This window comes from Nannospalax galili, unplaced genomic scaffold, assembly GCF_000622305.1.
Source record: "Nannospalax galili isolate Female #2095 unplaced genomic scaffold, S.galili_v1.0 scaffold100, whole genome shotgun sequence".
In the NCBI taxonomy this organism is placed as follows: Eukaryota; Metazoa; Chordata; class Mammalia; order Rodentia; family Spalacidae; genus Nannospalax; species Nannospalax galili.
In genome coordinates this window covers 9,596,727-9,609,820 of record NW_008352891.1, presented here as the reverse complement: position 1 = coordinate 9,609,820, position 13,094 = coordinate 9,596,727, and positions in this window count along the sequence as shown.

The window sequence follows — 13,094 nt, the reverse complement described above, 5'->3', positions numbered from 1 at the left end:
GAGTGGCTGGATACTCAGGTGAGGGTCCAGTGATCCTGCTTGGCACTCCTTCAATGAATGAGCACAACCATCAGCAAGCCCAAGAGTGACTACGTTTAGCGATCAGGCTCAGCCGAAGTCGATGATGGCAGTTATTTCATGCAAAAGGGACTGCTGTATAGCATCTTCTTATTGAAAGGACCTGGAATTTAAAAGAATTTGGTGCTAGGAGCCACATGTGAGAACACATATCATTTGTTTTTCTGAGTCTGTTACTTCACTTAGTATAACAGTTTCTAGATCCATCCATTTACCTGCAGATTTCATAATTTCATCTTTCTTTACTGCTGAATAGAACTCCATTGTGTAAATATGCCACATTTTTGTTAACCACTCGTCAGTTGAGGGACACTTAGGTTGCTTCCATCTCTTAGCTATTGTGAAAAGACCAGCAACAAACATGGTTGTACAAGGACCTACAATAGGATAAGTCCTTTGGGTATATGCCAAGGAGTGGTATAAGCGGATCATATGGCAGGCTTAGTTTCTTAAGAGTTCTCGACACTGTTTTCCACAGAGGCTGCATGAATTTGCAATCCCACCAGCAGTGAATGAGTGTTTCCCCTCTCTATACATCCTCACCAACAATTTGGTATCATTTGTTCTCTTCCTAGCCAGTCTGATTAGGGTAAGGAGATACCTTAGGGTGGTTTTAATTTGCATTCCCCTAATTACAAACAATGTTGAACACTTTTGAGATGTTTCTTAGCCAGTACTATACTATTTTTATGACTATGGCTCTGTAGTATACTTTGAGATCTGGTATAGTAACCACCCCAGCATTGCTCTTTGTGCTCAGGGTTGCTTTGGCTATCTGGGGTCTTTTGTGCCTCCATATGAATTTAAGGATGCATTTTTCTAATTCTGTGAAGTATCTCAAGGGGATTTTGATTGGGATTGCATTGAATCTATATATTGCTTTTGGTAGGATGGTCATTTTCACAATATTAATTCTTCCAATCCATGAACATGGGAGATGCTTCCATCTCCTGATGTCTTTCTCAATCTCTTTCTTTAACAATTTAAAATTTTCATTATAAAGATCTTTGGTGTCTCTCATTAGATTTATTCCAAGATATCTTAATTTTTTGGCAGCAATGGTGAATGGGAGTGTTTCCCTATATTCTTTCTCCAACTGCTTATTATTGGTATATAGAAAAGCTACTGATTTTTGTAGATTGATTTTTTAACCTGCCACTATGTTTAAAGTGTTGATCAGTTCTAGGAGTTTTCTGGTGGGACTTTTGGGATCTCTTAGGTACAGTATCATATCACCTGCAAAAAGTGATAGTTTGATCTCTTCTTTTCCAATTAGTACTCCTTTAATTTCCTTCTCCTCTCTTATTACTCTAGCAAGAGTTTCAAGCCCTATGTTGAAAAGGAGTGGAGATAGTGGACATCCTTGTATGCTTCCTGATTTTAATGGGATTGCTTCCAGTTTTTCTCCATTTAGAATGATATTGACTGTGGTTTTGTTGTATATAGCTTTAATTATGTTGAGGTATGTTCCCTCCAGTCCAATTCCCTCTAGGACTTTGAACATAAATGCATGCTGAATTTGGTCAAAGCCTTTTCTGCATCTATTGAGATGACAATGTGGTTTTATGATTAATGACCTTTATTGACTTGCGTATAGTGAACTGTCCTTGCATTTCTGGGATAAAGCCTACTTGATCATGATGAATGATCTTTTTGATGTATGTCTGTATGAGGTTTGCAAGCATTTTGTTGAGAATTTTTGCATCTATGTTCATTAAGGATATGGGTCTATAGTTTTCTTTTTTGGTTGTATCCTTACCAGGCTTTGGATATGAGAGTGATGTTGGCTTCATAGAAGGAATTTGGGAGTTCTCCCTCTGTTTCTATCATTTTGAATAATTTAAGTAGTATTGTTTGAAGGTCATCTTTAAATGTCTGGTGGGATTCTGCTGTAAATCCATCTGGGCCTGGCCTTTTTTTAGTTGGGAGGCTTTGTATTACTCTTTCAGTTTCCTTATATGTTATGGTTCTGTTTAAACTGTTGATCTCTTCTTGATTTAACTTTGGAGGGTCCCATGATTTCAGATATCCATCCATTTCTTTCAGACTTTCACATTTGGTAGCGTATAGGTTTTTAAAATATTCCCTTATAATGGTTTGGATCTTTTGAGTGTCTGTTGTGATGCTTCCCCTTTCATCTCTGATTTTGTTGATTTAGATTTGCTCTTTCTTTCTTTTGGTTAACTGAGTTAAGGGTCTGTCTATATTGTTTATCTTTTCAAAGAACCAGCTCTTAGATTCATTGATTCTTTGTATTGTTTTCTTTGTTTCTATTTCACTAATTTCTGCTCTAATTTTTGTTAATTCTTCTCTTCTGCTGGGTTTGGGTTTCATCTGTTCTTGTTTTTCCAGTGCCTTGAGTTGCAGTGTTAGGTCATTTATTTGGGATCTTTCCAATTTTTTAATGTAGGCACTTATAGTTATAAACTTCCCTCTTAAGACTGCTTTCAATGTGTCCCAGAGGTTGTGTTGTGCTGTATTGTTCTTTTTGTTGAATTCTAGGAATTCTTTTATTTCTTTCTTAATTTCTCCTTTGACCTGCTCATTGTTTAGGAGTGTGTTGTTCAATCACCATGAGTTCATGTAGTGACTAGGGTTTGTCCAGTGTTGATTCTGAGCTTTATTGCTTTGTGGTCCAACAGAATGCATGAAATTATTTCAATATTTTTGTATTTGTTGAGGTTTGTTTTGTGGCCCAGTATGTGGTCAATCTTTGAAAAAGTTCTATGAGGTGCTGAGTAGAAAGTATATCCTTTGATGTTTGGGTGGAATAATTTAAAGATGTCTGTTAGGTCCATTTGATGAATGGTATCATTCAATTCAGATGTCTCTATTTATTCATTGTCTAGTTTACCTGTGTAGTGGAGACAGTGGGGTATTGAAGTCCCCTATTATTACTAAGTTGGGGTTAATCTGTGTCTTAAAGTCCTGTAGTGTTGTTTTTATGAATTTGGGTACACCAGAGTTTGGTGCATATATTTCATATGATTGCAATATCTTCTTGGTCAATTGTTCCTTTAATTAGAATGAAGTGACCCTCTTTATTTCTTCTGATTAGTTTTACTTTGAAGTCTAGTTTGTCAGATATTAGAATTGCATCCCCTGCTTGTTTCTTAGTGCCATTTGCTTGGAATGTTCTTTTCCATTCTTTCACTTTAAGATAGTACCTGTCCTTGAAAGTGAGATGGGTTTCTTGCAGACATTAAAGAGGTAGATTTTGTTTCTTACTTCATTCGCTTAGCCTGTGTCTTTTGACTGGGGAGTTCAGTCCATTGATATTTAAGGTTATTATTGAAAGTTGTGTATTGGTTGCCGTCATTTTGATTGCTGTTTGTGTTTTCTGTGTAACTTTGTGTTTCCTAGATTATATCTTAGTTTATTTTCTTTTGTTGCCTAGGGTATAGTTGTTTCTTTCTCTGCTCTCTGTATTGCTTCAAATATTCTTTGAAGGGCTGTAAAATTTTTTTGTTTTAAGTGACATAAGCTATTTCCTAAATCAGACATAAATACAGATACAAACACACACATCCACACCCCAAAATTTGACTTCAAATGCTTTGATTAGACTGCAGTTAAGGTCAGCGTTGGGCTCAAGGCCAAACAGTGAACTCCATTCTGGATGGGAGAAATGTTCAGTGGAGAACGGATGGTGTTGAAAGAAAACATTGACAAAATTACAGGGACTATAAGCTTATGATTGACACTTCCAGTTCAGGAGGTCCAGTACAGTTCCTGCTTCTCATGAAGTAAGGAATGTCAAAGAAAGAGACAAGAGATTAGCAAAAATACAAGTTACACTGAATAGATAGGAGAAACAAGTAGTTAAGGTGCCAAAAGCATAATAAAAATAGCATATATGGGACTGAATGCTTGTGTCCTTCAAAATTCACAAGGTGAAGCCCTGAGCTCTAACAGGATGGCACTGGGAAGAGAGAATTGGGAAGGTAATGTAGATTGCATAGGATGATAGAGTGGAGTTCCTGTGAAGGGATGAGTGTCATTTTAAGAAGAGAGTACTTTGAAGATTCTCTCTCTCTCTCTCTCTCTCACACACACACACACACACACACACACACACACACACATCCCTCTTTCTCTCTCTGCCATGTGCAGGGCCCAGAGATAAACCAACCATCTTTAAGTCAGTAAAACATCTGTGAACTAGTTACTTGTGCATCATTGTGGTTATACTATCTAATAGACATAGCTTAGGGGCTGAAGCATTCACCTTGGCTCATAGCGTCAATCCATCATGGTAGAGAGGGCATGATGGGACAGCTCAGGTCATGGCAGTCAGAGCATATGACAAGAGGCTATCCATACCGTAGAAGATCAGAAAACAGAAAGACAGTAACCATGTTCTCCTCCATAACCTCCAAAGGCTCACACTAAGTGGCCAGTTCTGCCTACCAATGGTTCTATAGCCTCCCGAAATAGTGCCTGCAGATGGAGAATGAATATTCAAATGCAAACCAATGGGAGACATTTAAGACCCAAACATTAATATTCTGTCCCTCAGCCCCCAGTGCTCATGGCCACCTCATAATGCAAAATGAAGTTTTTCCAACTTAAAGGGTCCCTAAAGTTTTACAGGTTCTAGCACTGTTTAAAATTCATGGTGGTGCACTTCTTTAATCCCAGCATTCAGGAGGCAGAGGCAGGTGGATCTTTGTGAGTTCAAGGCCAGCCTGGTCTACACAGTGAGTTCCAGGACACCTGGGGCTACAGGGAGACCCTGTCTCAAAAAAACTAAAAAAAAAAAAAAAAATTCCAGAGTTCAAATTGTCTTCTACAAGTGAAGGCAAATTCTTAGGTGTGAATTCATGCTAAATCACAAAAAAGTCACACGTTCAAATACACAGTAGCACAGAGCACACATCCTATTTCTAAAGGCAGACTAGGAGGATCAAAAGGAAGGATGAGAAATATGATTTTAAACCAGCAGGGCAAACATTAACTTTTATAGCCTGTGACCCACATCAGGAACACCTGCTGGCATGTTGTGAACTCCAGCTGGCCCCAGGAACTGCACCCCAGTGACTGCTGTTTACAAATCACAGTCTTTCTCTTCGGTTAGCTCTACTTTGTGCCTACAGCTTTTCTCAACAGATTTCCCTCAGGATCTTCAACATCTTGGGATTTCCGTTCAACTCAGGCTTTACCCACATAGCTTCACACATGACACTTTTAGAGGCCCCTTGCAGAGAACCCAGGTCTGTTATATATTGCCTGGCCTGATGGATTTTTCATTGGAATTTGGTGCAAGCCTCTCTGACCTCATAACTTTTGTATTCTACATGCCTGAAGAGCCATCACCATGCAGGTAATAGTAACTTCTGCAGCCAGTTAAATCAGTCACCATAACCCAGAACTATGGCTACAGTGATTTCTGACTGACTTGATGGGAAATGCCTTCCCAAGGCATCCTTCTGTGAGTGGAGTACCCCTGTGACTCTTTTCATTGGGAAATCTTTCAAATAAATTTTCAGTTTTAAACCCTGATGCGTGTGATGAGTGAGTCTTGCTAATTCCTAAACTTCCCACATTTAAACTTTTGTAAAATGGCCTAAGTGTACATTGCTTAGTTTTTAATGGTGTTAATCTCCATAATAATTGCAGCTTCTTTCTTCACCACTTTAAGCACTCTTTTTCCTTCCACACTGCATGTTTTTCCCACATCTTTTTGTTCCAAATTCTCACTGTAAACCTGGCTAAAAGCAGCCAGAAATAATCATGCTACAGCATGAATGGCATGTGGTCCTGAAATTTCTTCCACCAACTTAATTAGTCCATTACTTCTGAATTTACCTTCACTTAAAAATTTTAAAACAAAGGTAAAATGCAAATCATTTCTTTTACAGAATATAAACAAATGGCCAATGGTACAGTTCTCAATACAGCCTTTATTTTCATTTGGAATCTGCTGAGCTTGGCCTTCACTGGCCACATTTCTATCAGAGTTTTGTGTTATTTGATAGATTATTATAGATCTACAAAAGGGAAAACAGTGATGCTATAAAAGATGCAAGGGAAGCATTCATGTTTGGTACTGTGCGACTTCCATAGCCTGTTGCTAAGTGGAATAAGCAGAACCTTAACTATGTGTGCATTATTTTACTCTCTAAGTAAAAATGAGAAAAGTGCATATTAATGTTTCCTCATGCATATTAATGTTTCCTCAGACATTGAGACTCCCCAACACATCCATGGTTTCCTACTCTTTGATTAGTTATTTATAGTCAACTGTGATCCAAAAAGTTTAATGGAATATTCTAGAAAAAAGCAATTCATATGTTTGTAATAACTTTCCTTACTATATTTATGGTTTCAGTATTGTACTTACTTGTTATTGTCTATCTCTTACTGTATCTATTTTATACATTGAACTTTATTATAAGTATGTATGCATTATTCAATTATCTTGGGTCCCATCTCCCATGATAGGGTGTCTACACATGTGTCCTGAGGATGTTGAAGACATGGCTGTGGTAGACAGTCTGTGAGGAGGAGTTGGTGCCAACAGCAGGAAGGGGAAGAGGATAGAAAATCTAGAGACTCTTTTTCTTTAATTTTTTACTTTTAGAATTTTAAGCCATATCACCCCCTTATGCATGTGCTAAAATATGTTAATTAAAGTCATGAGGTTGAAGGGTCTACTGGACAATATGGTAGGAGCAATAAATTTTTTCCTTTTCCTTTTTTTCAGGGGAAGGGTGCTATGTTCTTTTTATAATTTTGTTTTCTCTCCCTATGCTACAGGGCATCACACTTCCTAGGCCAGTTCTCTGCCACTAAATCCCTAAACCCAACAGAGAAGTTGTCATCATATAATTATATAATATAATCATATAATTAGTGAATTCTTCCATTCATAAAACAACAGTGAAACAGAAATCTTGATTTTCAAGTATGTCTTAGTTACATTTTCCTTTGCTGCGATAAATGTTCCAGCCAAAACAGGTTGGGGAAGAAAAGATTTATTCTGTCTTACACATCCAAGTAACAGTTCATCACTGAGGGAAGTCACACAGGAACCCAGGCAAGAACTGAAGCAGCACCATGGAGGAGTGTTGTTTACTGGCTTGCTCCCTGATCTGTGTTTCTCCTGATTTCTTATATAACACAGGACCACTTGCCCAGGGGTACCACCATCCACAGTGGGCTGTGCCCTCCTACATCACCCAACAATCAAGAAAATGCTTCACAGAAATTTTCAGAGATTCCCGCAGGCAAATCTGGCAGAGGAAATTTCCCAACTCAGGGTCCTTTTCCCAGGTGTGTCAAACTGACAACTAAAACTGACCATGACGGAGTTTAAGTCAGCACCACAGAGAATCAGCACAGCAGTAAACAGAACAGTCTCCCATCAGCACAGCTTGGGCTGTGTTTCCACCCCACTAAGCACCATTTGACCTTGCACAAACTCATTAGCTAGCCTTCCTAGAATTGGATAATTATATACTGGGTTCTGCAATCAGAGTTTGGGTTCAAATTCTAGGTCTGTCACCCATCAGTAATTAAGATCACATAGTAATCACAGTGCTTGCCACATACTCTGCTACTGTAAACAGGTAGCAAACGACTGTTGTGCCCACAAGGTAGGTCCAGGAACATGCTTCCTTGTCCCTCTCTCTTGTCCTCACAGGCTGGGTGTGACAGCTTCTTCCATCTCCCTCTGGCCCCTCCAACCGACCTTCTCCAAGTACCAAAGCCACCTTCTTGCTCTTCACAGACACATAAACTCTGGTGCCCTGAGTCCAATTAAACATAGCATTATTGAATTAAAAAATGTACAAAGTAGGATAAATTTGGAATTTCTATAAAGTTGCTGGCACATTCTAATGATCTAGAGCTGCCATGCAGGAAGTCCTCCTGAGACAGCTGCTTCTCCATCTCCTTCCTGTGACAGAATTCACTACCCTTGATTAAAATGACATTCTCTATTAGTGATTGTGGGACACACATAGGTGAAGGAGCAGGCTGGATTCTGAGTGGCCTAAATGCACACTGCTAGGAACTCAAATTGGAGCAATTTGCTGTAATTTAGAGAGAAGAATGAGTGAATGAACGCATGCACTGCAGAAAATTATATATTTTATTTGAAGGTAAGATTGCACATCTCTAATCAAGGCTTAAAATCTGAATTAGGATAAATTGTGCTGCAATTATTTTCTTAGAAGAGAACAAAGAAGTTTCTAAGTGCCTAATATTCCCTCTTTGAAGCTTTCAACATGAAGACACTCACTTTGTGGGGAAAAGTGGGGCTTTATCTCTGTCTGCCTCATAAAGACCCCCGAGTTCATTTAGCCAGATACCACGCCTCTGACATTCAAAGTACCCAGGAACATTCACTCTGCCCACATTCGTTGGTCCTGTTGACCTTCAAGCCTTTAATTAAGGGGAAAAATTAGCGAACTGGTGATAATTATGTGCTTGAGTCTAGGAGTTCTCTACCAATTGTGTACACACTTGTCCTCCTCTGTGTGTGTGTGTGTGTGTGTGTGTGTGTGTGTGTGTGTGTTGCAGGGAGGCAGAAGAGATGGACAAAGAAAAACAATTAAGTAAAGCTGTGTTCCTTGTTCTTTGAGGCTAAAGACTTAAAAAATATTTTGATCATTACAGAAAAGGAAGTGCTTTTATTTTCTTTCAACTGTTTGAAAAGTTTGAAAAAAGAATAAGTTTAATCAGTAAGAAAATGGACATACCAAAGAAATCTGTGTTGTGAGCATCCCATAATATTCAGATCAGGGCAGAATTTTTTGTACCACGCAAATATGCAGTATCGTTTCTTGGAAATCTTGGACGATTAGATACACACTGAAATAGGTAAAAGAACAAATGAGAGAGAGGAGCATGCAACAGTATTTTTCACAACAGGAAGGAATAGAAAACACTCAGTGAAGGAGTGCAAAAGCCACCAAATATGATCAATTAGCAACTGTCAATGACACTCCCAACGAGAATTAATAATATAGAAACACTACCGGTATGTAAAATTATGGTAGAGCAGATTCGAGAATAATACTGTCCAGTTTTACAAAAATACAGAACACTCAGGATCATGCTGATTAAATGCAATATTGAACAGACATCAGCATTCTCTGAAACAGGCCAGCAGTGATAAAGTGACATGCGTTAGAGCTTGCAAGGACAGAGTTCAGTTTTTTGGTTTTTGAGGTATTTTTGTTTTGGGTTTTTATTTTTTATTTTTTATTTTTTTTTTGGTCTTTTGGAAATAGGGTCTCCTTATAGCCACAGCTGGCCTGGAACTCTCTGTGTAGACCAGGCTGGCCTCTCACGGAGATCTACTTACCTCTGCCTCCCAAATACTAGGATTAAAAGTTTGCACCACCATCCCCAGTGAGAATTCATTTTTAATAAATGGACATTTTAGGAATTCTCTGTTAACATAGAAAAATTAGGCCACTTGTGAAAATAATTCAGAAAAATGGGGAAAATGTATTTCCAGAAAATATGTTAACTACACTATTTTAGCAGTTGTGTGTCACAGATGTGCATAGAACACAAGCGAGAAAGTGATGATGCTCTGTGTGTAAGAACAGATTTTTATACCAACACGAAGCTATGCAACTTTTTCCCTTCCATGTAAATAGACTTTTTTTTTCTTTTAACCCCTCTTCAAAACATTTCCAGACTTTACACTAGCTTACTTACTCTGATTCTGCTGGAGAAATGGAGTCTCTTCTGACAAAGCATAGCAACCAGTGCCCCCTAGTCCTCCAGCTCCTTCCCCAAACCCATCCTTTCTGTATCTCCCCCTTGAAGCCATTGCTGGGAGCTCCAGTCTTGGTCTACAGAGCACAGAAAATGCGATAATCTGCAGATCCCTTTCAGAGATTAACTTTTTCTAAGATTCAGAGATTCAGAAGTGGACTCAATTCCCTTTCCTGTCAGTTTCACTCTCCTGTCTTTGGAAGTCCACAGGAAGCCTAAAAGCAGTTGTTTCCAACATCCTTCGTGTTTTCCAACTACTCAAGCCCAGGGTGACAGAAAGAGCCCAGGCTTTAAAATGAGGTCTGAATTCAAGTTCTAGCACATAGTTTAGTGTACTCACTCTCCTGAAAACAGTTACGACACAGCAAGAATAGTCTAGTTTGGGCAGCGTCAATATCGGCCTCTGGGGAAAGCCACCAAGTGAGCTGCATACCCAAATACACAGCCCACACAGCACTGTACAGTAGAGGCAGGACTGTGATCATTACATCACAGCAGGACAGTGGGCACTGGGACAGGAAACAGGAAATTACTGCAGTCACATGGCTGCAGGTTGGTGGCACAGGGTTTGAGTCCACAGGGTAGCTTGACACAAGGCCTTTGATAACACAGAGTACTCTGATCACACACAGAGAAGCAAGAAAATTAGAACACGGAGTAAAGTCTTGATGAATGTAAACTCTTTGCTATCCTGTTTTCCAAACTGCAATACTTCTGCTACAGGCGTTTTGAACTTGCAGAGAGCTGCTTCATCCATAATGATCAAAATATCATGAGCAATTTTTAATAATCTGCTGTTAGCTCAAAATCAAAGGAAGCATTCCTGATCAAAGTGAAAAGACGATGCTGGGTGGCTGATCTTTCCGAACATACTTCCTATCACTCCTAAAGTCTTTCAATAGTTCTCCGTAAATTTAAGGAAAGTATTCAATGCCAATAAGATAGTGTGCCAGGTTCCATGCGAATTTCCACCTTTCCCGTTTCCTGGGGGTGCATAGCTCTTGATATTCTGTATTCTAGAAAAGGTAGTGAGGGTGCTTCCAGTACCTTGGCTGAGCCTGAGTCTGCAGCAAGCTTCCAGCTAAAGGTGATTAACACATCTCTGGTTGCTACCAAACATACTCCTAAAGTCTTTTAGTTCTTAATCTGTAAAATGTACTACAAAAATTCTCATATGCATAAAGCAATTTAAAATCTTTCAAGCAAGTATATTTTAAAGCAGTTATTTAAAATATCAAGTTATACATGATTTGACAGTACTGCATATTACGTGCATTATGAAAAATGTATGTTCTCTGATGACTAATAATACTTTTTATTACATGTATTTTTTATTTGTGTGAGTGTGTGTGTGTGTGTGTGTGTGTGTGCCTGCACACGCATGCCCACAGTGGGCACATGGAGGTCAGAGGACAACTTTTGGGAGTCAGTTCTCTCCTAGCCTGTGGGTCCTGGGGACCAAACTCAGGCTGTCAACACCCTTACTAGCTCAGTCATCTTGTTGGTCCAGGCTCATTTCTCTCTCAGAGAATCTGTTTTCCATCTCTTCATGTCGGGTGTTCACATTTTATCTTCCCAGTGCTGGGGATGGAGCCCAGGACCCTGTGAAGATTCATTTTCTTGTAACTGTTATTCATATCTCAACCCACCTATAAGATGCACTCTTCATAGACACGAATGTTAAAAATATCACTACACCTTCTTCAAAGGACCGACAATCACTCATGTTTTAGAATAAACATGCAGGAAAAATGGGAAGCTATTTTGAAAATAATTTTAAATATCATCTATGAAGTAAAAATAGTTAAGAAATTCGAGGTCTCTCCCCCAAATCCCCTGGCAGTGAAATCTAATCTATGAGAGATGGGAAGGGCCCAACTCCATTTTGTCAACCTCCCTCCCCTGTTTTACAGACTCTGACTGTGATGCCTGACAGAGTCAGACAATAATTGTCAGGAACAGCTACACAAACAGGAAACATCTGCTGACCATTTTCTTGGTTAATGGCACTATTTACAATAAATGCTCCTCAGGAATAAATTGGGACCAGATCAGGTGGCTAGCCTCAGCTTCGCTGTACCCAGCAAAGCCCATGTTACCTAGGAATCTTTCAAAACAGGCAAAGTTCATGTTTATATTTACATTTTCTTCATGTAGTAATCCAAGTTTGATTGAGGAAAATAATTTCCACTTATAGATACACATATGCAGGCACATGTGTTTAACTTTTGGCGGTTTCTTTTTTCTTTCTTTTTTTTTTTTTTTTTTTGTCTTTTTGAGACAGCGTCTCCCTGTAGCCCCAGCTGTCCTGGAACTCACTATGCAGACCAGGCTGGCCTCGAACTCACAAAGATTCGCCTGCCTCTGCCTCCCAAGTGCTGGGATAAAGGCATGTGCCACCACACCTGGCTATAGTTTCTTTATCTTAAGAGAACTAATACTTAAAAAAAAAGGAATGGTTTTCCCTTATAACACCATGCAATGCTTACCTATTCAATTTCATCTCTCTGTCTAGAATTTTATGGGGCAGTGAATGCTGATTATCTCTGTATCCCCTGTGGCATCAAAAGCGTTGGGAACAAAAGTCCCAATTAAATTTGTGTTGCTGGCTGTTCTTGCAGAAGACCTGGGTTCAAATCCCAGCACCCACATGGCAGCTAACAACTGTCTGTGGCTCCAGTTGCAGGGGATCTGACAGCCTCTTCTGTCCTCTGCGGGCATTGCATGACACAGGTGCTCTTACCTACATGCAGGCAATACACACATACACATAAAAATAATAAAATATTTTTTAAGAATGTGTGTTGAATTAAAATATATAGTGAAATTATTGAAATTTACAAAAAATAAAACACTAAAACTAGAAATCATATATTTTGGTATAATTCCTTTCCATCACTTTCTTCAAAATCATGACTCACCATCACCATACAATTTGGAGTCTAACTTTTAAAAATGTAGTAATTTATTATCATCCACACTTATTTTAAAGATTTATTTTGTTATTCTAATTGTGTGTGTAAGTGTGTGTGTGTGTGTGTGTGTGTGTGTGTGTGTGTGTGTTCATGAGAGAGCTCACATGAGTGCAGGTACTTGTACAGGCCAGAAGAGGGCTTCAGATCCCCTGAAGCTGGAGTGACAGGCAGATATGGGTTCTGGGAGCTGAACTTTCATCTTCTGCAAGAGCAGCAAGGAAGGGCTTGTAATCAATGAGCCATCTCTCGAAACTCTATGATGCACACTTCTGTATCAGCAAAGTTTTCATGTACTAGATCTTAATG